The 26,142-nt window shown below is 44.8% G+C and overlaps 1 protein-coding gene and 2 long non-coding RNA genes across 6 annotated transcripts in view; 1 reads left to right on the forward strand and 2 right to left on the reverse strand.

The window, feature by feature from the left end:
* Nucleotides 1–26,142, reverse strand: part of LOC119373204 (actinia tenebrosa protease inhibitors) — a gene marked incomplete at its 5' end in the record, with an annotated part of 487,018 nt that overhangs the window by 212,594 nt on the left and 248,282 nt on the right. The window lies entirely within an intron of this gene.
* Nucleotides 5,980–8,909, forward strand: LOC125760387 (uncharacterized). Of its 4 annotated transcripts, none has more exons than XR_007417963.1 (5): nucleotides 5,980–6,162; nucleotides 6,241–6,288; nucleotides 6,383–6,502; nucleotides 7,190–7,254; nucleotides 7,556–8,909. It is a non-coding gene; the product is annotated as an uncharacterized LOC125760387 (long non-coding RNA). The 4 variants fall into 4 exon arrangements; XR_007417962.1 differs by lacking the exon at nucleotides 7,190–7,254 and having other exon boundaries at nucleotides 5,988–6,162; nucleotides 7,556–7,633; nucleotides 8,779–8,909; XR_007417961.1 differs by having other exon boundaries at nucleotides 5,988–6,162; nucleotides 7,190–8,909.
* On the reverse strand, nucleotides 17,180–24,044 carry LOC119373206 (uncharacterized). Its single transcript, XR_005179780.2, has 4 exons — nucleotides 23,967–24,044; nucleotides 20,248–20,407; nucleotides 18,208–18,349; nucleotides 17,180–17,316 (listed from the first exon to the last, which is right to left on the reverse strand). It is a non-coding gene; the product is annotated as an uncharacterized LOC119373206 (long non-coding RNA).

Consider the following 26,142-nt stretch of genomic DNA (forward strand, 5'->3'; position numbering starts at 1 on the left):
TGCATCCATACAAAATACCCACTTGACTTCTCTTATTGCAGACTTTTCCGAAAAACACAAAAATACAAAATTAAAAAGCAGCCAAGTATTTTCTTGTGAGATATGCAATGAGTGTGCAGCACACTTTCATTCTTGTAATATCTAGAAAGATGCAGCATTATTGTACAGAAAGACGAGGCTCATTTGCTTGTCCATGTTTTGCTGCCATGTTTTTATACACCTAGCAAAAGAACAAGGTACAATAGCTAGTGTGCAGTGTTGCTTGTTGTTTTGTGCGCGCAACTCCTATTACAAAAATAATTCATTTATCCTCAAAAACTTAGTGCAAGTTCTCCCAAAATATATTATTTAAAATCCTAGGCTAGACGGGACAAATATAGATATATAGTACTTATGAGGCATGCCACAGTGGACAGCCTCGATTTTTTAATTTACACTTAAATATAAAACTCTGTTTATGCCAAAGCAGCATCTAGATGTCTTTCTTACAGCACTTCGGACTAAACCAGCGGTGCACATAGCACCTGCCTGTAAGCACTGCACCATCCTGCTTCTGCCAACTATGAAATGCGTGCACACTGAACATTTTCTATGCTGCTTACTGCTTGCTATTACCTTAAATCTCCCCTAGCCAACACAACTAGACAAGCAATTAATATAACTATCAAGTGAAAATGAATGTAAAAACTTTTCCTAACCGTGATAACAAATCACAAGGCGCATGCAGTCCATCCTATGTTAGTCCTGTTGTGACTCACAACAGGACTAACATTTGTGTCGCAATTTGTGAACGATTTTGCAACTACCGAACACAAAAATAAAGTTAAACACCATAATAACAATGCGCTGGTGAGCTTCAATGTAGATCGGTGTACATACCACTTCATTGTTAAGATAACGCATCAGAATACTGACCGTTTGAAGCAAAACGGGAATGCGAGCTAGTTGGCGGGTAATAGGCGAGGTTCAAGTTTAGGTATATATTTTCTGCTGAAGCAATAAAGCTTTCAGTTGTGAGTAAGCGCTCCTGATGTGCACTTTCTTGTCCTCGTCTTCCTAGCATTGCCGTTATATAAGAACTGACCATTTCGCCAGGAACACTATGAATCCCTCACAATACAGTCAATATCATGCTACAGGTGTCTATTATCGAGTCACTCCACTGTAAATTCAATATAGTGCTATAGGCGTAACATAGTGCAGGTGCAGATTCTGCATACTGTATCGGATGACTGAGATAAGAGCTACCATGAAATTGGACTCAAAATAGTGATACTCTCAATGTTTCCAATGTATCAATGACTTGCTTCATTAAACACAAGTATGCATTGCACAATTCAAAAATGGATTCTATTTGATCACACTTTCCTAACGAGATTGCTGCTACCAATCCAGGTTCTGTGAAGCATCCAGATGAGCTTCAAGAGTTCTTATCAAGCTGCTGGTGTCCACAGCTGCATAGCGTTGCATGTGCCATCTTGAGCACAATCTGCAAAGAAAAAAAATGTACAGATTTTTTGCAGTGACTCACTATTTCATGCTGCACTAAACAGCTGTAAAGCACACCAATACCCAATTCAGATAACCGGAATAAATTCAGTTAGACGTGCATGCATGAAACAATCTTTTAACTCTAAATTTATTAGCCTAATGCACTCGAACACCAAGAATTAATTCAGTACATAATAGAAAACTGGCAGTGTAGATAAAGCGTTTTTTTATCTCAAGGAAAACAGATTCCAGAGCTTTTTCATTGCTGCTCCCGTTTGATGTTAGCATTGAAAGTGCTGCTGTGCTTCTTACGGAAAAGTGAGTTTAGAGACATACTTTACGAGGCATCATATTCTTCTTTCCTGTTTTGTTCTTTTTCTGTAAAGTTTCTTTTGTATTATCCTTTATTCCTCGTACCCTCTTCCTTTGCACAGCATGGCCAGCCAGTTTAACAACTGGCTAACTTGCCTGTCTTCCAATGTATTTCTTTCTTTCCTTCCTTCATTTTAACTCTTGCAGCATTTACAAATATACAGATCAAGTTTAGTAGTGTAGTGTTGCCAACTGCACAAGCGTTCATAACCTACAGCCAACATAACCTACAACTACAGCCAATCACAAATTTCACTGCCTGTGTGAGACTAGAAAGCAAATACTTGCGGTTTCAAGTTCACTCCACACCTACCATTTCGTCAAAAACACAGCATTTGAGTTTCTGATAAATTAAGTTGTTTGCCGTGTATCATTCTAATGAAAGAGCTCCAAGCGAAGCATGATAAAGCACGGAGAAGGTGCACAACAGCACATCCTTTGAGAATTTGCAATAGAGTCATCTGGTGATCTGCGTGCCATTATCTACTGCTTCTGGTGCTGCACTAAACACAATATTTACATTCATCAAGAAGCATGAAGGTAGGAAGCTTACATATGACTTACAGAAGTAAACCATAAGAAATGACGAAAGGTGTTCTGTTCTTGCTGAACATTAGTTTTTTTAAACTGTGATAATGTTTAATGGCTGCTTAACCTTGCTTCAAAGCTTCATAATAGTCTTATGAGAGTCACATTTTTTTAATGGTTGTCCATCTGCCATCAGTACTGCATTCAGCTGACTTGCACTGATGTGACTGAATAGGCCTGGCACAGCTCACACATCTTCAACTCGATGAGATAATTCACATGAAATCCAGGAAAGTTCAAGATGTCACTCATTATGTCACAAAATTGTCACTAATTAAGTGACAATATCGTAAAATGCACGTGCTTCACCATAAACGCTGTCACTTAGCAGACAACTTTCACATAATATGACCATAATAATATCTCTGCAGCATAATTTATTCGCTCTAGTCAAACCTAATGACGTAATTACCCTATGGTATGCTGTTTCTTTTGTTGTCTTAGAGACGAACAATGTGCGCAATGCAAAATTGTTATCGAAAAGTATTCCCACTTGCTAATATTAGGGAGTTTGGAATAGCGTACGCCAGGACCGTAGCCACAGGGGAAGGGGGGGAGCGAAATTTTGATGAATGGGGGTGTTTTACCGAAAATGAATTATGAAAATAGGCGTTTTTCTAAAAAAATTCGGCAGATCCCACGTACCGATGGAGTCGATGTGATGCGAAGCATGCGGTGGGAAGGTGACTGTGGTGTAATTTTGTTTTTTTTTTACTGAGCGAAACGTTACAAAATGACGCTAAAGATTTGTATAAATTTTATACGCACACATATATGTTGAAGAACCGCATATGTGTTATATAACCAGTTGTTTACAGTTGGATAACGCTGGCAACGGCAACGTGGGTATTATACCAACACCAGAAGCCGTAATCTGGTATGCAGTGCTTATACTTGTCCCTTGTGATAGAGAACGCACGCACGTTTCACGAACACGTGTGCATGTGTGGAAGACGTTCCTGGCAGTTCTTGAACAAGGTCATCATCCCCGTGATCAGTGAGCACCAGCAGTTGGTCATGACTTGTTATCGGATCAGGCCGTGATCGCGGTGACGAGGGGTCAATGTGTAGTGAAGTATGAGGTATAGTACAGCCGTTGGAAATCGTGGATGCCTCGGTGATTTCGTCGACAAATTGTCTATAGATAGAGCCGGCAACATGTTGGAATCTGAAGTCACCCTTCGCGTTGGTGAGGTATGGGCCGTCGAGGCTGGTAGGCCTGGATAGTGCTACGTAGACCAACATCAGTGGATGGCGCTTGTCGTATTCGTGGACTACCTGGGCCTATGTGGCCTACGTAGCCTAGTCTACAAAGCGGCTGTCAATCAATCTGACATCATCCTCGGTCAGCATGAGGCCATCGCCCAGCCTCGTGACAAATGAAGAGGACACTGCGTCGTTCTGGCGGACTAAGTGCACTTTACGGTGCGATGATGTGAATATCATACGTAACTTTCGTTAATGTATTCCTCCGGAGTCGAGCAATGCTTAAAAATAGCTCGCTCAATCATAGGGATACAAATGTAATGTTTAGTAGACTGCTAAAAAACCGGAGCTAACATTGGAACCACAGACGTTAATCTGATATGCCGTCTGTATCGTAGAAGTATACGCATCGTAGGAGTATCATGTATAGTGTTTATTGCTTTCTTGTAAAATTAGATAACAAGCACCAAAACCACAACTGACGTTGCACCGACATTACGCCTGCAGAGGCTGTTTTTTTAAACCAGTTTGTAGACTTGGCATGGCTCTGTGGCAGAATACCTGATTGCCACGCAGAATGCTTGGGTTCGATTCCTGCTGGGATCCTAATTTTCATTCTTTCCATTCGTCAGGTCAACGCTGCCGATGTCGGTTTTTCTTAACGCTCTCGCATTTAATGTCTGTTTTCGCCGTTCCTGGGTAGATATAAACTGTCAATCACCTGTGGCTCATACCCATGCACCGCGGCCCGTGGTAAGCGGGTATGTGCCACAAGTGTCTGGAGGAAAGGGTTTGACGACGTACGCGACAGGATTTTCACTTTATTCATGTCATGACCCGACAGTCGTATTCACCCAATCATGTTACCCTCCCATGCAAATTTTGGTCGGCACCAAGTTAACGAGGCGATCATGAGAGCCCTCAGACGTAGGCGGCTAGATAGATAGATAGATAGATAGATAGATACGTAGATAGAAACGCTCAAAGTGCCAGAGGTTCGCTAAGAAATGCTTCGCATTTAAAAAGTGAAGGGCGCAACGAAGGGCCCCGGAAGTTTCGCCCATCTGTTTTTCTTTAACGTGCACTGACATCGGAGAGTACACAGGCGTTTAGCGTTTCGCCTCCACCGAAATGCTACCGCCGCGGCCGAGATCGAAGCCGCGACTTTCGGGTCCGCAGCCGAGCACCGCAACCATCGCACAACCGAGGCTGACAACTACAACTGAATCAAATGAAAACAAAAGTTAGCCTTAATGCACACATGACGGAGTGATAACCGCGGCCTCTCGCTTGTTTATATTTTATGAAAGCACGCTGTGGCATTCACGCTTTATGGCAAGCAAAGAAATTGTATAGCACAAATTGTCTTCATTGAGGCCTACAGTCTAGGTGGTGTTGGGAGTACCCGCTCTTCGATAGACTGGCCGTGCGAAGCGTGTGCCTTCACAAAAGCTTTTTAAACGCGCATCAGGCATCACACGTATGTGCGCGTAATGCTTTTCCATTCTGCTTTTTATTGTACTTTCCACGCGACACACTGTGCAGCACTACACACGTGAGCGACGCGAAACTGAGAACGCAGAAGCACCACTTACGGTTCGCATATCCGACTGTGCCTAACCAGGTGCTGGCCGAACACGCATACACGAAGGTGCAAGCACGCTTGAGTCTCCAGGCCATAATGAACCCAGACAACACACTACATCCCAGGGACTTCCCAAAAAAGTCCAAACGTCCCACATCCCAACAAGGTGGTTTTTAGGATGTCCTTTAGACATGTGCATAGGGATCATTCCTAAAACATCCCTTCTAGGATCTGATTGGGACTTCAAGTTAGCGGTGAAATAAGCTACTGTGTTGAAAATTGGCGATCCTAAAGAATCGGAAACAGCAACTCCGCCGAAGAGCATGGTTGGCGCGCGTGCACAATTGCATATCTACATGCACATGAAAAACAATATATCCGCGTTTTTTGTGAAAGTGTTCGTTTCTTTTTTTGTTTCTTTCTAAATGTCGCGCCGTTATGAGGACGAGGGATCGATTGCTGTCTGCGTGAGCAAGTGTTGCACTTGGTAAAGGCGGTACGACACACGTACTCGCGCCACTGTGCTCACTGCTCACGCACGCCGTGCTTTGCCGCACTGCACGAGCGGTGGTGTGGTGGTGTCGTATTTATAAAAACACCGACATATTAACTTTAGAAGAATTGAATGAAATATTGTTATTTTATTGTTTTATTCTTAGGTTTAATACGCAATTGTTCTTTAATTGCGCTTACTGCGAGCCAACACCTGCTCAAATAATTTGCTGCGAGCACTGCGCAGACATTGCCATCGCCATCATGGCGCCCGGCGTGTTTGGAGTTCGGACAGATCAGACTCTTCGTTGGCCTCGTTTTTAGGTGTTTGATCCGTGACGTTTCGTCGAAAAATCACAAGCGCGCATGCCGTAGGTGTTTGCCTGGTTGCAAGATCTTGCCGATTTCAACGTTTTTCCACCTCTTCGGTAAGTACTTGACATGCCTGGATTACTGCAATCAGCACGTTCTTAGCACTTTCTTCTTTGGCTCCCCACCGCGCGCAGGTTGGCGTACGCTGAGCTGGACCCTCGCAGCAAGAATGGCACGTGGGAGTAAGTTTTATTTGTGACGCGATTTGGTTTATCTTCCGCAGAAACTGTTGAGCTCACAATGCTGATATGTTGTTGTTGTCGGCCACGTGTGTAGATTGACACCGCGATCGTGGAACACATGGCTGATCTGCCTCGAATAACTGCAAGCCGGCGCGTGCGTAGTGCCGTGGAGAACGATCAGAAGTCCTGGACGACAAAGAAAAAAACTTCAAAGGTTTGTTGTACATGTTTTCCACGGCAACTGACATAAACGTAAAAAAAAAATTGGAATGGTCAAATGCATGTGTCACGTTTATCCATTTGTAGTGGGCTGTGGACATGAATTAAGCATTGCTGCACACAAGACTGGCTTGCCCTCAGTTTATGCCCAGCACCAAATTTTTTGCTCTCATTATGACACCATTTGTAAGAAAAGCCAGAACTTATGTTCAAAACAGCGCATATTCATGCTATTCTTTTATTCAGTTGCATGTGTGAGTCCTGCTGCTGGCCATCAGTTAGCCGGTTATCAGAAGAAAAGGGCACAGCCCAGTTTTGTATTGGTACATACCGTATCGTTTGTGATTATGATCATGATTTTTGTCTTACTGAAACAAGAAACTGAAAAATGTATGTTGGTGTTTCTGCTACATCTCTATGAAGCAGCAGAACCTGTTGCTCAGTCACTTGGTGCATATTAGCAACTGGCACCTTGTCTGGCTTCCCTATACCTCCGCCTTTTTTCAGTGCATGTTGTTTTCATCCTTTACCAGCAGTCAAGTAGTTTCACACAACCGAAATGACCAACTAGCCCACTTTGTTTGTCAAGTAGATTTGTGATATGCACTGTTGCTCAATGATATTCTTTTTGCATGTGCTATCTGTGTACACATATTACATGACCTTTTTTTCTTTTTTTCAGCTGGTTCTAGTAGTGGTGCCCCTGGTGTGCACCTTTACCCCAAATGTCTGCACCTTTGCCTACCGGTAATGACATAGAAAGTGCTCAGCTTCCTGGACATAGGCATGCAGGTTACGAGACGGAAAACGTGCAGCTTAGACTTAATGCTTGTAAATGCGAAAATCGTAACTGACATAATTAGAGTAAGCTAAAAGGAGAAATTTCTGCTTATGAGCAAGTAATTATGAAGCAGGTTTTACTCCTCTTAAACTAGCAGACATGCAACAACACTGTTGTGCTATGTTTGTTTTGTGCGCCATTTTCATGCATATTTGTGCTTGCAGTGGATATGCATATACATGAAGGATTTGTTTTTGTTTTCCTCAGCTGCCTCTGCGAACCCCGCTCCTGGACAACAGCTGGGAGGCTCTGTGTTTAAACGCGTGCACCTTAGACGTCATGCTCGTAAATACCAATTCCTTTGTCATTCCTGGCATGAATTTTGTTGGTAAAGCAATAGGTAAAATTGTGCATTGTTGTTTACAATCACTTCAGTATGAACCAGGCTTAAAGGAGAAGGGACCGACAACTGGCCAGAACTTGTGATTAGATCCTGTCAGAAATGAAAATACCGCGCTATATGCTGACATATTCCAGCATCCTTTTCGCGCTGTGAGTAGGATTTATATCTCTAAATTGTGTTTAAAAGTAACAAAAAAATGTATGTTGTGCAACCTATCGCAAGAGCCTTGAAGCTAGATTGCAGAGTTGATCACTTTGCTGTACAAAGTCACGTAGTCTGATACCGTCATGTGTGCCATTATTGGTCCTAAAAATATTAGTATGTATATTACTATCCATCCCCGCTCTATTCTGTGCTGCTTATGAGGTAAAAGGAGTTGCATGGTGACAAGAAACGGCGCTGCCTTCGCGGTAGCCAGTGGACCATGTCGAGCCGCAGCACATGCGCGCGAGTACACACACACGCAGTAAACCGCCGCGCTCGAACACGAACCGCTGTCACGCTCACTGTTTGCAGCATGCCTTGTTACGTGTGTATACAACTTCATATCCGTCGCAGATAGAAAAATTCGAATTACAAATGTTTCACGGCATTTTCCACATCACCATTCCTTGATTATACACTCTTGACTGGTAAGCTTTCTGTCGCGCTAAAGAAAATAGGTATCATAAAAGTTGGTTGTCGGTCCCTTTAACCTCTTAACACACACAGGTCAAAATAGGCATGCTATATCCCCGTTGTGCACCATCTTTGTGCGTTTGTGTGTGCAGTATGGACATGTACATTAAGGCTTTGTTTTTGTTCTCAGCTGCCTCTGCGAGCCCTGCTGTTGGACGCCAGCTGGAATGCTCTGCGTTTGAAAGCGTGCGCCCCAGATGTCATACTCATAAATACAGAGTTCTCATGATTCTAGTGTTGAAAAAGCAATAAGTAAAAGCAGGCACTTGTGCATCTGGAATGAGGTTTAACCCTGTCTCAGGAGACATAAGACAATATAGTCATGCTATGTTCCTGTTGTTCACCATTTTCATGCATGTTGTGTGCAGTACGTATACATACATGCAGGCTTTGTTTTTGTTGCCCTCAGCTGCCTCTGCAAGCCCTTTTGCTGGACGCCATGGAAGGCCCTCCACTCGAAAGTGTGCACCTTAGACTACACGCTCATCAATACCAAGTTCTTTGTCCTTCTCGGCATGATTGTAGTGCCATATAATAGTGAGGCAATAAATCATTTTGCTGGTCACTTGATGTTCCATGCATGTTGCTTGGTTTCTGAACACTTGACTTGGTTTTAAGTTATCTAGTTATCTATGTGAAAAAAAGTGGGTTGGTTGGACGAGGAATATGCTTTCCTGGAGAGGCAACTGGCTCTCTCAGTTAGGGGGTGGTCGAGCGCGATAAAGCAACTTAACATGTTATGGGAGCAGATGTCCCACCCTTTTGAAATAATCCTGCAGTAAAAAGTGGCCACATGTCCCAATAACATCCCACACGCATGCAGTTTTGGGACATCCCAAAAAGGTCTTTTTTTGTATCACTTGGGATGTTTTTCCACCTTGTGTGGGACGTCTTTTGGATGTCCCGAACTCCCAAAAGGGATGTCATTTGGATGTCCCTAGGATGCCTTTGCGTTGTCTGGGAAACCAACACGAACACGCTCACAGTACGCGATGTTGCACTGCCGTCGCTCAATGCCGTTCACGTCCAGCGTTGAGATCACAGTCGCGCACACACAGGACACGGGCACACACAGCCGACACAGCTGAGCAATTCGGAAACTTCGATGACCGGGCAACGGAAGAAAATGGCGAAGGCAGCGACGGGCAACGGCGAGACTTCGACTTTAGCACGCACGCTTCTCCTCTCCTCTCCTGGTGTGCGTGTGTGTGTGTGTGTGTGTCTGTTTTTTTTTTTATTTTGTCGCTCGCGCATGCGTCGCAAGGTTGCGTTATCGTGTTTCTCGGCGGCTCATGTAACAGCCCTCCCGTTTAGCGGCCGCTTGAAGGAAGTCGCGTCTATATATATCTATTTTTTTTTTTGACGCGATAGCGTCAAAGAGCTCGTCTCGCAGAAACTCCGGTGTCGGCGGCATTAGCTCTGAGCGAGAGAGCAGCGTTGGTTGGTCGTGAGCGAAAATTCGAGGAAGATGCAAAGAGAGAGAGGGTGTTTGCACTTTGGCTTTCCTTGCGGCACTGCGTATACGCCTCCATCGAGAAGCGACAACAAGCTAGCGACTGAGAACGCGATAGTGTGTGTGTGTGTGTGTGTGTGTGTGTGTGTGTGTGTGTGTGTGTGTGTGTGTGTGTGCGCGTGTGTACGAATATCGCTGTCGCGTTTTAAAGGCGAAACGTAAGAGTCGCCACCCCTTTTTTTTAAATGCGAAGCATTTCTTAGCGAACTTCTGCGAGTTTGAGCGTATCTATCTATCTATCTATCTATCTATCTATCTATCTATCTATCTATCTATCTATCTATCTATCTATCTATCTATCTATCTATCTATCTATCTATCTATCTATCTAGCCGCCTACGACTTTGCGCTCTCCTGGCTGTTTCGTTAATCGGATGTATACCAAAATTGGTATGGAATAACATGACCGTATTACGAACATAAATGACAGGTCATAGCATGAAAATCATGACATGCATGTCATGAACAGCATGATTTACATTCCACGGCCTTGGGGCTCTTGCGGCCGTTCCGTTAATTTCATATATACCAAAACTAGTATGAGGTGACAAGAATTCATGGCGAACATAATGACAGGTCCTAACGCGCAAATCATGACACGCGTGTCATGTGCGGCATGATTTACATGACATGGTCTCGGGGCGCTCGCGGCCGTTTAAATGAATGGATATATACGAAAACTGGTATGACGAGACATTTCGACATTACGAACATAACTGACACGTGGTAACATGAAAATCATGATATTCGTGTCATGCACGTCATGATTTACATGCCACGCTCATGACGCACTCGCGGCCGTTTCGCTAGGTTGATAACTTGATATACACCAAAACTGGTATTGTGCGATGTGGCTGTATGGAGAACATGAATAACAGGTGGTAACATGAAAACCATGACATGCATGTCATGTGTGTCATGATTTACATGCCAGAATCATGGTGCATTCGCGGCCGTTTCGCGGGCTTGATATACACCAAAATTGGTATTGCACGACGCGACTGTATGACGAACGTAAATTAGAGGTGGTAACATGAAAATCATGACATGCGTGTCATGTAGAACATGATTTACATGCCACGCTCATGATGCGCTCGCGGCCGTTTCGCTCGCTTGATATACACCAAAATTGGTATTGCGCAACGTGACTGTATCACAAATATATATGACAGGTGGTAACTTGAAAATTATGATATGCGTATAATTTACGGCATGATTTACATGCCACGCTCATTGTCCGATCGCGGCCGTTTCGCTAGCTTGATATACACCGAAATTGACATTGCGTGACGCGAATGCATGACGAACGTAAATGACAGGTGGTAACATGAAAACCATGACATGCACGTCATGTATGGCATGATTTACATGCCACACTAATGGTGGATTCACGGCCATTTCGCTTGTTTGATATACGCCAAAATTGGTATTGTGCGATGTGACTGTATGAGGAACAAAAATGACAGGTCCTAACATGCGAAATATGTTACTCATGTCATGTGCGGTATGATTTACATCACACTGTTATGGTGCGCTTCCGGCCGTTTAGATAACTGGATATATACCAAAATTGGTATGGTATGACAGGAGTGCGTGATGAACATAAATGACCGGTCATGCAGTGTTTACACCAGAATATACGTTTCATTGGCATGGTGTATATCACATTGTGTATGCAAGCGTGCATGGCAAACATGCGATATATGGTGAACTAGATGCCATGGCATGAATGATTTCATTTGGCTCAAAAATAAACAAAGTGATGTATGCAGCTCTTTGCTGGCTGCTTCGCATTACATCGATTGCCACAGTGCGTGGGATCTGCCGGATTTTTTCTCTTTTTTTCTTGTGCTTTCTGTCCACAGCATTTTAGTGCGTACGCTGCGGCATGCCGCCTCTAGTCAGTTTATAACTAGGACCTGACTCAGAGTCTGCGTACGTGTGAATATAATCGCGTACATTTATGATCGCAGATTCTTTGTGAATGTCAGCGGTTTTCGTCGATAAGTTAACGAGGAATGTATCGCCGTCACTTCATCGATTGAGCTACTGCCAAAGATATTAGACTGCACGAACTTTTCTTTACAGCTCCTTATATCTGGAGAGGTGCAAGACAAAAACAAGGTTTGAAACAAGCTCTTATATGGCAAGAGAGTAAAACAACCTTTTACTCTCTCGTGGGATGCGGGACTGGAACAGGCACTTTTATGGTTTGTACAATCTAATTGGCGTGCGCGCGTGCGTATTAACATTTACAAAAATGGGTTAAACTAGTCTATAGACTGTCTAAACCCACTTTTAGACAGTCCGTAGACTGTCTACATACATTTTTGTACGGGAATAGAGGTCGAGCTCGCGGATTGTCCCGCTTTTGATCCATAGATAGCGCTCATGTCCAGCCATGCATACAGCAACGGGGACGTCTACATTTTCACATCCGGAACAATGCTGCCCACAGGGATCGGGAATCAGATCTGCCGAGAGGAATGTTTATCGAGTTGCGCTAATCCTGGTTGCACAGTTGAATGCAGGCTGTGTATTCTAATATGCGTTGCTGGGCGAGTTGGTGCATTGTCTGAAAATAAAAGCAGAGCGCAAAAAAAGATGGCTCTCTTTCGCCAGGAGCCTTTCACTCCTCCTGGCAAAAGAGAGTAAGGCGCCTCCCTGAGAGAGAGTATAATGAGATCTGTGGGAGTAACACAGCTCTATAACTCTCACTGCAGGAGTTTCAGTTTTAGCACGAAAATGTTTTGTGCCGGGGTCCACCAAGTACATCCGTCACGGATATGACGTTGATAAAATGGACGCCAACGGGCGAGAAAGAAACATTTCCCCGAAGGGGAGTATGAGGAAGTGCGAAGCACGGGGTGATGATATGAGGGGGCGCGCGCGACTAAACTGCAGAGCCGAGCGAAGGAGACGGCAGCGAGAGAGCACGCGCCAGCCGACCCACGGAGGTCTGGCCGTTTTTAAGTGCAAAGCACTTTTACTGATGATGATGATCTGTCTTCCGAACTCGTTCCAAAGAACCCGCAACGCGTTCAACTTGTTGGCGGCGTTGCGCACGCCCGAGATGGGGCTCAGGTTGTTGTCGAACCACAGTCGATCGCACACCGCGCAGCTATATCCGAAGCTGCGGTCCAGGAAGTCTCGCTTGAAGCGCGCGTCCGGCCGATCGAATTCGAGGGCCCGCGCTCGCTCACGCATCGCGCGTCCCCGCGCCAGATCGGCTTCGGGGTGCTCGGCTCGCTTCGCACGCTTTCGTTCGGCGTCTCGCCGCCGGCCTTCATCACCACAGGCAATGCGCGGGGCGCGCGCAGCCACGGAGCGGAAGGCGGAGCGCGCGCAGTCACGTGGGGCGTGACGTCGCTGCGCCGTTGCTACAGACGCTCCTCTCCGCTCCTCGCGCCGTTGCTATGGGACGGCGGATTCAGGGTCGCTTATAAAGTGCATTCGCACTTAAAAACAAAGAAAAAGATACCCCGCTGGGAATCGAACCCACGATGTTGCGGCCGCGACGGCAAGTGCCCGACGCCCTACCGACTAAGCTAACTCGGGAGATGCCAGGTACGGCGCGAACGCGCCTTATATCTTTCACACATTTTCGTTTGCGGCAGGCGGAGCGGGGCGATGCCGCCGTCTGTGAGATGTGAAAAGAAGTAATGCTTCACGATCGACACTTACTAGCGCTTACTCCGAGATTGCACGCGATATCGGAGGTCATGGTTAAAGCGTCTCGATACCAGAGAGGTAGACTGGCCGCGCTGGCGTCGCCGAGGCACCCTTGACGCAGTTACGTTCTTTGCCCTTGGCTTCATGTTAGCGTGCGTCGGCTCATCGGAGTAGTGCAGCTTCCACGTGCACCAACGGGATTTCTCCGCCGCCGACTGCTTCAATTGCGAGAGCACCGACTAACAAAACTGCTGCAACATGCGTTGCAGAAAAGACGCGATTTCGACGGGCGAATGTCGTGCCTTGGTAGAGCGAGAGCAGCGCCTGCGAGACAGAGGCCAGGGGGACGCACGCGTTTGCGGCTCAGGCGACGAACCTCTACCTCCCGCGTTGCTGAAGCGCAGTGTGTGTTATGTATGCATGAGCACAGGCGTCGGCTACCCATTACTAGAAAGCGCACACCGTGCCGTTTCGCTCCTTAATTGACGACGCTTTGAAGAAGTGCATACCGGGTACCAGTGTTTATTATGAGCTTGTTGATATCATCCTTACGCGGGATTGACGATTGGCTGTGTCCAAATATATGTTCACACCGTCAGCTACCACAACGGTTTAATCATGATCATGAGCGTTAGTCGTCGCGATAAAGACATGCTGTCAACATGGGTGCATCCACGTCAAACGGTGCTGTAGCTGCCAAACACGAATAGACATTGTACAAGCTCTCATATATCACTACACAATAAGCACTACTTCCGTGAAGACACGTTTCACTTTCGTGTTATACCGATTCCTATGACGGAGGGATCAGCCATGTTTTTTTAGAGTGTACTGGCAGTGCTCGGTGCGCCGCACGCCTTGTTCTCGGATGCTCAGCGGCGCGGAAAACACGCTCTGCGTTAGAAAATCGACATATCCGATACTATTACCCAGGCCCACCACGGTGGTCTAGTGGTAATGGCGCTCGACTGCCGACCCGAAGGTCGCGGGATCGAATCCCGGCCGCGGCGGCTGCATTTCCGATGGAGGCGAAAACGTTTTGAGGCCCGTGTACTTTAATTTAGGTGCACGTTAAAGAACCCCAGGTGGTTGAAATTTGCGGAGCCCTCCACTACGGCGTCTCTCATAATCATATCGTGGTTTTGGGACGTTAAACCCCAGATATCATATCACAAGTTTACCCAGCAACTTTCATTCTTGGAACACATGCATGCTGCAATTTCTTGTAGTGCTCGGTGCAAGTATCCTGTAGCCATTCATATGTGCTATGAAAGAAGAAACTCGGCGTCAATCTTCTCATCGACGAAAGCTATATATACAAGCACGTGCATTTACATAGATTTCAAAAAGGAAAGAAAAAAGGAAACTGATGTAAATGCGGTGTCAAACCACCACGTGATGTGCGCGCTGTCATTCTTCCATCTGCAGCTGTTGCCATCATGTCTAGAACTGCCACACCTTCCACACTCCAATCGCTCTGAGCGCTCCATGCTTGATCGCGATGGCAGTTTGCGACGCGCTTCCACTTTAAGAACAGGCGGTACGTCTACAGACATTGTCCTGGCGTCTTTTTCGGCAGTTTCCGCGGCTACTGCTATCGACTCGGCTTCCTCCAGAGTTAAATCTTTCTTTGCCAGAAGTTGCTTCTGCACAGCAGCCGAACGCACACCACAGACAATTCGGTCTCTAAGTAGCCTGTTCAGAGAATCTCCGAAATTGCAATTGTCTGCAATGCGTCGGATTGAGACGACGAAATCCTGAATGGTTTCTCCCTCCTGCTGACAGCGGTTGAAAAACTGGAAGCTTTCAGCAATTTCGTTGCGCCTTGGGTCGTAGTGGTCATTTAACACCTTGACTACTTCATCATATCTTAAGGCATTGGGCTTTGCAGGTGCTATTTTCCCCATCAGGATTTGGATCGTCGAGGTGCTAAGTGCAGCTACTAGAAGTGCCCTCTTCTTAGCGGAATCCGAAATAGCATTCGCTTCAAAATACGCCTCCACTTTGATGAGGTAAGGTTTCCACTTATCTGTGGCGTCGTCGAAGCTGGGAAGCATGTAGGAGGCCATCGTTGTCAGCAGTACGGTTGCCACTGGATGCTTAACTTCGGGTTCCTGCTTGACCGCGTGGGTGTTTTCTTTGCTCGTCGCCACTGTAGCATAGCGGAGGCAGCCTAGCTGCCGTCACGAAAGGACGGAGACGTTGATGATTCCGTGTCAGCCGAGAACAACCAAAAGGCGTTTATTGCACGCACATATATAAGTAAAGTGGAAAGGGAAAGGATGCGATAGAAAACAAGGAACAGAAACTTGGCGCATGCGCAATGACAGCGCGCACATCACGTGGTGGTTTGACACCGCATTTACATCATCACTTATCTTGGTCATCGCATTGATCAAGCCGGCCTTCACCCAACTGAGAAGAATGTAGATGCTATCGTAAATGCACCTAGTCCCGAAAACCTAAACGAGCTGCGTTCGTTTCTTGGGATGATAACATTTTATTCAAAGTTTTTGCCGAACATGTCAAATACGTTGTTTCCATTGTACCAGTTGTTGGAAAAAAACGCGCGGTGGCAGCGGAAGTCATCCCAGGAATCTGCATTTCGCAAGGCAAAGCAGTGTCTTAAAGATGCCGAGGTACTGGTGCATTTTGAGCCGTCAAGACAACTGAAGTTGGAATGCGACGCATCCGCTCGTGGGATAGGCGCCGTTCTTTTTCACACAATTGGAGGCACTAATAGGCCAGTCGGATTCCGGTCAAGAACCCTGACAAAAGCCGAAAGAAATTATTCTCAATTAGAACGAGAAGCACTGGCACTTGTTTTTGGGGTTACTAAATTCCGGGATTATCTCCTAGGTCGAGAGTTCGTCCTGGTTACCGACCACCAGCCACTTCTGGGACTGCTGAGACCCGACCGCCAGACGCCTGCAATGGCCGCAGCTCGCATCCAACGGTGGGCCCTCTACCTTGGAGGTTACCGTTACAAGCTTGAATATGCCCCAGGAAGGCAGCTACTGAATGGGGATGCTCTGAGCAGACTGCCGCTGCGGTGCCAAGATGCCGCCACGGAACCTGAACCCGAAGAGTATGTATTTTCTTTGAAATGCCTGGATGAAGGGATAGTCACAACGCGCGAGCTGAAGGAGCTGACAGCCAATGACTCGATCTTACACTCTTAGAAAAAAAGGCTCTTGAATACGGAAAAACCTGTAGGTAAAATGCTGCCGACCACTATTCCGCATAAGGTAAACGGCAGACCAGAGATGACGTAGACTTCAGAACACGTACAGCTAGTAACACATAACATTACCTTGCCCCGTAACAAAGAAATGGAAAGCAGATCACGAAGGCAACTCCGTGTACAATCTATGGCACTACATTAATTGGAATGCTAGCTGTACGTAAAAAACAAATGTGTCTTCTGTAAGTGCGATATTAAGCATGCGTAAAAAGAACGTGTTCTCCGAAACTTGAATAAAGGTGTACGTAAAAAACAAATGTGTCTTCTGTAAGTGCGATATTAAGCATGCGTAAAAAGAACGTGTTCTCCGAAATATGAATAAAGGTGCACGTAAAAAACAAATGTGAAGCATACGCAAAGTGAATTCACAGAAGTTTTATTTGATCTCAATATCTTATAGATCTAGAATGCGAAATACAATGTATAATGGAAACTTGTAAATAATCGTGGCATTTGTACTATTTCCACATTCCCGTGGTGCCCGTAACAATAATGTGCAGTATTGTGCACTGTGTTCACTGAAAACAAAAAAAAAAGAAGTGTTAGCACAATCACGCTAGGCGAGTACAGAAGCAAGAATTACAGCAAGCACCTAGTGTCAGCACATTCTGATGCCTCAAACTCGCGCACCAAAATTGTTGCATAAATGCACCCCGAATTTTTGTACAACTTGTGCGAGTTATACATTAGAAAATTTGGTAAATGAAAGGTGTCTTTTAGCCTTACGTGAATAAAAGAAGTTTAAGGCTCTTTGTTGTCATTATTTTTAAGTCATAAATATTATTTCGTAGAACATTGATAAAATTAGACCTAAAAAACTCACATTTCAGGATGATTGTACAAATACATTAATTTCTCCCTGATTATTAGCTTGAGGAATACCACCAGATTTGAAAAAACATACAGCTAAACTCTTTTACAAGAGACATGCACTGAGGGGCACTTGTTGTCAGACTGCATTTTTTTGCATGTAACCGACACCTCCAATGCAAACCACGAAAGAAAAAAAAAGGGGGGGGGGGACGACTCCCAGCATATTGACAGGAAGCAAACTCGCACACCAAAATTGGTGCATAACCCGCACCCCGAATTTTTGTACAATTTGTGCGAGTTATACATTAGAAAATGTGGTAAATGAAAGGTCTCTTTTAAGCAGGGTACCATGTTCCCATTTTCTGATCAACCCTATTTTTGATGCAGGTGCACGGTGTCTCTTATATGCCAATTGTCTGTTACATCAGGGTCCCTAATAAAGAGGTTCAACCGTAAAACCCGAAAACAACTAACCGTACTGATAATGCTGATAAGCTTACTCTCATGATATGCCGCTGAAATGGAGCACTTCACATGAAAAATGGTGCCACATGAGAATAAGCTATTAATGACATTTCATGACCGGTAAAATGCACCTGGTCAGAGTCCAGCTGCTCGGGTGAGACGTTTGCTCGAAGCACATGGTTCAGCTTCATAATTCTCGAATTAACCACCGTCCTTGACCGCTGTCCCCCTTCCCGCTTTGTACCGTTTGGTGGATTGATGAGGAACAGCTGCCTGTAAAATGAAAAGTGTATCTTTACCTCACGAAAGGACTCGCAATGCATTGATAGCACAAAACTGTGCAATACCACTATAGGAAGCAGTAAGCTGAGATAGTATTAATGCTACCACTATATAAAAAATATATTCGGTTTCCCAAGTCATGCTGGCCTGAGCAGGCACGTGCACAAGTGGTTCACATATATTTGCAGTGACTGCTGCATCTGACAGTGCAACCAGCTGAAGTGAAACTTAAAAGCATTGTTGGCTGTGTTGAGTGGCTTACAAACTATTGTGTAGTGCAACAAAGCAGCTATGCACAACATTGCATACATTTTAAAAAGTAATGTGGTTTTCGCCTCTAATGTGCACATGGCATATGATGGTTGGTGCAGGATTCTGAAATAATATGACCACTTGAAGTTCCTGCACACCAAAGTCAAGATACATAAATGTCATGTGCAATTTTCTTCTTTACATTGTTGCTTTCCTGTGCATAGATAACAGCAACAGGTTAAAGGCTGTGCACATAATGTAATGAAACAATGTGTGTAAAGCAATTAGCAAATTCTATCTCCAACAGGAAATGCAAAAAAGTGACGCCTTAAACTAACTTAAAATTTCAAGCACGCCCCCCCCCCCCCCCTCTGCAACTCGAAATTACAAGAAAAGTGGAAGGCCGGGGGGGGGGGGGGGGGAGTTTACAGAATGGCACCAAAATTCAGGATGGTCGTGACAAATTATTGATCATTTGTCGCTTCGGGGGAAAAAACGGTGCATATGGACTACCTCAGAAGTCATTTGGCTCTCGTTCTTGGCAAGGTGATTACAATCAGGTCAGGGGCGTAGTCGGAAATTTTTTTCAGGAAAAGGGGAGGGGGTTCCACAATACTTTATGTATGTTTGTGCATGCATATCTACATATGCAAAATTTAAAAATTCCAGGGGGGGGGGGGTTTCGCATCCTCCAACCCTCGCCCCCTGGCTACGCCCCTGAATCTCTTTAAAGGGACACTAAAGAGCAAAACGATTTTTCTCGCATTAGTAAAGTGGTCTTCCACGATACCAAAAACACCACGCTTGCTGCGAGAAGACGCTTAATAAGCGAGAAAACGTGCAAAAAGAAAATACAGGTGGCAACGCCACCTTGGAATTCCCGCACCATTTGCCGTGACGTCACATGTTTTTGACGGCACCTGCTTGGGCCTACGTAGTTCCTAATCGGTTGAATCAAAGTACATTCTCCTCTGATGGGGCAAGAGACTTGACAAAACGAGTTTGTGGAAATTTCGTCGAGCCAGTGGCACCAAAACACATTGAATGCTCTTTTAAATCTTTTACATCACGAATTACAAAGTTCGGCGCGAAATTTAAAAATGAAACTTTGAACTTGTTTTCTCCGCTAATAATAAACCTATGGTGGTGAAATAAACTACACAAGGGTTCTTCGAGCGCACTTTATCAATCTAAACCAATTCATTGTTTCTCTTTAGTGTCCCTTTAACAGTGGAGCAGACTAGTCTGTACAGGTTAAGTCATAACAAGCATAAATTTTCCTTCATAATAGCAGCTAGCAGTGCAGTGCTTGCTTAACCTCAATTAAATGAGTAGACATTGACAAAGTGAGTGGACCTGGTGTGTGTGCGATGCCACATTGCAATCTACAAATCGCACCATTATCAGCCCACAGAGCAGGCCAATGTTTTTTTTCTCATGTATGCGGGATTAACGATTTCAGACTCTGGCAAGCCATAACTTACACAAAAATTCGGAAACACTTTTACTGGTTAAGAATATGTGTGCAGCAGTACTGAATGCCACACACAATTTAAGGTGGCACTTAAAATGTGAGACTGATAGCACACTTAACAGCCCAAATGACCACCAACAGAAAAAAAAATTAAATAACTGACCTTTGCAAGAATTCCAGTGTTGTCGCAGCATTGTTCGGGTACATCATGTTGAAAGCATAGTAAGTCAGGAACATTACGCAGACTGCCTCGGTGAAATTGGATGCTTCGCAAAACAGTTCCTGCTCACAGGCCACATAACATTTGTCAGAAAAGATGGTTCCTGTGAAAAAAATTAAATAGTAAGAATCTCGTTGTGAAACTCACGTTACAGCATCCATTTCAAAGGGACCAATAAGAACTTAACAAGTTTCTCAATATTTAAAGGGTATTGGTGTGAGAATATTGTACCCAACTTTGTTTTTATCCTTTATCAGATGGCTGTGCGCGACATAACAAGTGTTAACCGCAGCACCCTATAAACATGAAGAATTAAAACATAAGCTCATTTATGTAGACCACATCAAGATGCGTTGCAAAGAGAGTGGAGCTCCTTCCCATAAGGCGCATTTCAATATGTCTTTGCACATCATGAATATTTAGGGTGATGGTCAAAAACTGCTCGTGCCAGTGCAGGTCAGCCTGCTTCAGAGGCTGCATGGTTGACTGCAGTGTCTCATCATAAGCTAGATGTACAGTATACAGTACACTCCCGTTAAAACGACCTCTAAGGGACCGCAGTCATCTGTTCGGCTAATCAGAAGTGCCCCCAAAAAGAGACATGCTAACTGGTCAGTGCATCCAAATATGTTACTTGGAAAACACTGAATGGTATAGACTTACAATGGGTGCAAAAAGACAAGAAAAAGCATTTATTTAGTTCAGCTTGAAAAAAACTATGCCTTCAGGTAGAGTATTTACACGAATCTTGCGAGCACCTGATTTTGCTGGTTCAAAAATTAAAATTCTCATTAAGATATTGCTACCACATCGTAATAAAACTGTAGCACGCTCCTAAGCTTACGATTACAAAAGAGAGAGAGAGAGACAAACAAACACAATTTTCAAAAATAAAAATTCTCATTAAGATATTGTTACCACATCTTAATGATAAAACTGTAGCACGCTCCTATGTTTACGATTACAAAAAGAGAGAGAGACAAGCAAGCACAATTTCCTTCAAAGAATATAAAACTTATTGTCCTGGCAGTTCCTTTTCTTCCGTGAGCCTGTTTTGCTGGCTCTAAGATCACTTCTGGATACGCCTTGGTCATGTGCTGTTCCCTTGACAGTCATTATATGCAGAGTTGTTAAGAAAGTCTGCAAGGTTTTCTTCGAGGTCCGGATATTATCCCGTTTTCGGCCCGTAGTAACTTTTTCAGATCGACGTGTAGCTGAAGATATCCCATCGCGCTACTCACGGTCACAAGCCTCGCGCACACGAAAAAGACACGACGCAGCTATATTCAGTGTGCAAATTAGCCTTCCCTTGTCGTGCACCTCCATAATTAAAATGGCTCATCACAATTTGCACTTCACTGGGAACAGATACAACGCGCACAGGTTCTACGCGAACCAACGCGAACTGACCACACAATGTGCTCGGCCGGCATGGCGGCCGCCATTGTGTGATGGTGATGACAATGCACCTGATCCCTCTGACAGGAGTGCTAGCGCCGCAAACGTGGTTTCGGTTTCGTACTCGATTCCCACAGTCAATTTTTTGTTCCCGTTGTCACTTTCGTTTTAGTTTTTATTTCCACTCCTCTTTCGTTTGCTTCTTTGCCCGATCCGGCATAGCTTGTCAATCACCCGCTCCAAAGTACTCCAAAGGAAAGAGGCAGCAGACATCGTCATCATCATCAGGCAAGGAGGTCCATGTGATTGTGCGGTACAATGTGCGGATTGCCGCTGCTGGAAAAAACGTGTTGCCTAGATTGCGATGTAAAAACGTGGTGTTTTGTCGAACGTGAGAGTGTACTTGGGGGCTAGTGCCGCATTCTGGTTGTCACGAAGGACGACATCGACGATAAAATAAATGTTGCACTGTTCGTGTAAACGTCTGGCGTGAATTCGGACGCACAAGAAATCCCAGTGCGGCTGCGAAGTGTTCTTGTTGAGCCTATGATCTCCGATGGCCAATCCTCCTGCACTGCTGGCTTTTTAGCGAAGTGAAAACGCGTATCGGCCGTACTCATCTACTGCTAGGTAAGTGCTGCTGCGCTGTCACGGGGCGTGTCAATCGGCGAGGCAGACACTGTTCGGCAGTGTTTTGAAGGTAGGTGGGCTAACGCACTCGGTAGCTGCCGGTGGGTATCGTCGAATGCTGATTGCCTAGAGCATCACGGGCGAAACGTCAGCATTTTGCTAGCGGTTTTGTCAGCCGGTTACTTCGTCGCGTTCTTGTATAAACGTGTTCAAATCCGAAGAAAGGCGGTGACGGAACACCGAGCGAAATAACGTTTCATGTACAGGAAGAGGCGGAGAGAAACAATGACTGTATACTAACTGCTGAAGAAATGATCGTAGGAAACTTGTTCACCATTTTTGCAATGCGCATAGCCTTATTGATTTGTCTGTCCTGTGCGTGTGTGTGTGTGTGTCAGCTGATCCGCATACGTGGGGCGGAATTGTGGTGCCCGCAAATTCTTCTGCTTACCTGCTGCTACAGCAGTGTATCGTTATAGGTAGGTGTAAATTGGTCCTTTCCTGCTGCCTGAACCCTACGATGAGACATCAGGCAGGCTATACCAATGTTCCACAAATCAAGGAATAGAGTGCACAACATCTAAGAGCAAGGCTCAAAGCTACTACACATCATAATATAGCAAGCATCTCAGGCCTGCCTCGACACCACGCAGCAAGCACGCTGACATCAACCAACGCCTCAATATTTCTATTTTGCCCGCCGCTGGGGCACATTGGTTAGGGTGCTTTATGCTCACGTGAGAGACGCGGTGTCGATCGCAGTTGTGGGGGTCGCATTTTGATGGGGGTGAAATGCTAGAGGTATGCGTACTGGCAATTTCAGAACCCCAGCTGGGTCGAGATTACTCTAGAGCCCTCCACTCTCTCGTAGCTTGTATCGCGCTTCGTGACGTTCCACGAATCTATTCCGATTCATTCCAGCGTGTTATCCTTAGGATTCATTGATGCCGTTCGAAGGAGTGAAACAAATTTTTTAGGCACTGCGGCGTAATGCTTGGTGCTGAGTGCCGCGAACATAGCTGCACAAACAGCACACGCTTATACTTCTACTGCAGAGGTAAAAGTTCTATAAGCCCCACTTATAGACACTTTCTGTGAATATAACATGAGTTTCATCAACATTGACAAAGTCAATATTACGATTACCTCTTTGATCAATGTATTCTTTGCCACTAGCAAGGGAATACAGTATATTACCTTCTCAGCACAGTACGATCATTCCGATGCAGCACCTTTTACATATAAAATTTTTGCTCATACATACATACATAATAAAATATATCATACATACATAATAAAATATACATGAATGCATAAACCTTAAGCTTTTGTGGCATGAAAACACAAACACTACACCATGTTACACATTTAACTTTTAGGTAGTCAACACCTTGCAGGAACCAGTATCACTGTTTATTTTAAAATTTAGGAGACGCCCCCAATTAAGTGCATTTATTAAACAAAAGCAATCAATGCAATTTTAGCTGGAGTCTCGGATTCTTTGATTAACCTAGCCAGAATGGTAAATCTGTTGAAATGAGTGAATGCACCTGGGTGTAAACTGCCATGCACCTGCAAGATGAAACACTTCCCTTGACACACTAGTTACCAACTTGAAGTAAAACTCAGCTTACCTAGTGCGGCAACGATGGGCGTAGGTGGCAACTCAGAAACTACTTCTGTTATACTTGTACCATGCTGAAAAGGAGCAGAATGACTCTGTAAACAGACGATCCTGTAGCTGTACTATTTCAAACTAAGATTTTTTTTTCCCCATAAATATTCACTGTAAGCATCATGTATATGTCGTATTTGTAAAACTTTCCCTTATCATGACAAGGTCGGAAATAAAGCTTTTCTGCTGAAAAAAGCCATATGCCAATATGCATCCAGTGAAACCAGGTTTTATACAAAGGCACACTGAGATCTCTCTGTGTAATACTGCCACACAATGAACGTTAAATTTCAAGAAGTCTGTGTGTGCCCACATGAGTAGCTGCAGGGCAGTATGGGGAGCTGGAGTGCCAGCCACCCTGTCTGCTGCGGTTTCATCTGCTCATCATGCCTGCAATGTGCAAGCATGCAGTCACGCAGGCTCATGGTTGCAACAACAGTGGCTTACATAACCCTGTCTAAGATTTTGTTCACTGGCCAGACATACTGGGAAGGACAAAGACCACAGCTAAGAAGCGGCATGTTTGATCTCTAAATTGTGCATGCCAGCCATGCAGCATAAACACTTATTGCACCAAGAACATAGCAGAGCTGAGCACATACTGAGAAGTCAGTCACCTGCACTCTGCTGGTCATCTTTCACAGCAGCATTTTTTTTATTTATTTGCTAGTTACCGTGCCTTAATGGCCATGTTAATACCTACTGCCCCAACACTATTTCTGTTAAAATTTCGTCACATGATGCACTGAAGCATGTTAGCACATCACATGCAAAATCACTGCCCATGTCACGTCATAAATGAGGTCGATCCTGACTCTGCAGTGCATCTTGCGTAACTAAAGCCTATTTCAAATACTGTGTGTTAGCACATAGGCAGTAAGTACGGGGGGGCTGGGGGGCTCACCCTTGCCCCCTCCCGAACGGTTTTATAGGAGGCAGATGCCCCCCGACATCGGCCCAGGAAATTTGTCAAGATCTTGGCTTAGGTCCTCGTCTACTGACAACGAACTGTTGCCCGTCCTGTCTGCAGTAGCTATTTCACAGGGGGCTTTTCATGCCCGCTTCTTTTTCATTTCAAACTTTTAAAATTCGGATCATGGACCAGTGACGAGAGAAACATTCAGTTGAAAATGCCCCTCAAACGGATTTGTATGTGCAGAATACGTTGAGTCTTGAATTGCGTAGCGACTGGTTTTCAGAAAATAAAAAATGCTACTGAGAATAGAAAGCAATCCCGACCCAATGAGTCAGGGAATATTTTCGCATAGACTTGCTCTTCAATAAAAAAAAGGGTAATTCCCTGGTTGTCTACAAATAGGTACACTTCAGCATGCCTGCCCATAAAAGTTGCCGAGAAAGATGGTACGCATTTTTTATTTATCAGCGAAGGGTTTGCTACCAGTTCAGTGACCTAAAAGCAACTCAAATACTCATCCATAAAACAACCTTCGGCGGAAAAATTCGTAACCCAGCTTCACGCTAGGTCTAGTGGTAGCAAGTGGCATTTTCTACCATTTGATAATTAATTTTGGCCATCTTAAATTGTATATTCACTGGCATAATCAAAGCTTCTTGTGCCAGCATTATTGGCCCATTCTCTCCTGCCTGGTGCATGTTTTAACCAAGTAAGTAAAGCATGTCAATTAAAAAAATTCGGCAGATCCCATGCATTGTCAGAATCGATTTTATGTGATGCAGTGAGCGAGTAGCAGCCTATACGACCTTTTTTTCGCTTTGAGCCAGGCCCGTAGCCAAGGGAGGGGGGGCGCCCCCCCCCCCTCCCTGGCCGAAATTTTTTTGATGAATGGTGTTTTACCGAAAATCAATAATGAAAATAGGCGTTTTTCTCAAAAAGTCAAGGCTTTCAGCAAATGCCCCCCCCCCCCCCCCGAAAAAAATTCCTGGCTGCAGGCCTGCTTTGAGCCAAGCATTATAAAGTGGATCGATGTTTTTATGTAAATTGAAAATAAATCTGAAGTCTCCCACTAGATATCGTAATTTAATCGCCGGTGTCGGCACCTAAGAGACTATAGCTGTATTAATTCTTTAATTTGGAAGTCCAGTGCTCTGTTCTACAGAATGCGTTAGGCCTCTCAACCAGGAAATGAGTAGAGCTGCAAATTCTGAAAACCCCC

The sequence above is a fragment of the Rhipicephalus sanguineus genome, chromosome 11, assembly GCF_013339695.2.
Source record: "Rhipicephalus sanguineus isolate Rsan-2018 chromosome 11, BIME_Rsan_1.4, whole genome shotgun sequence".
NCBI lineage: Eukaryota > Metazoa > Arthropoda > Arachnida > Ixodida > Ixodidae > Rhipicephalus > Rhipicephalus sanguineus.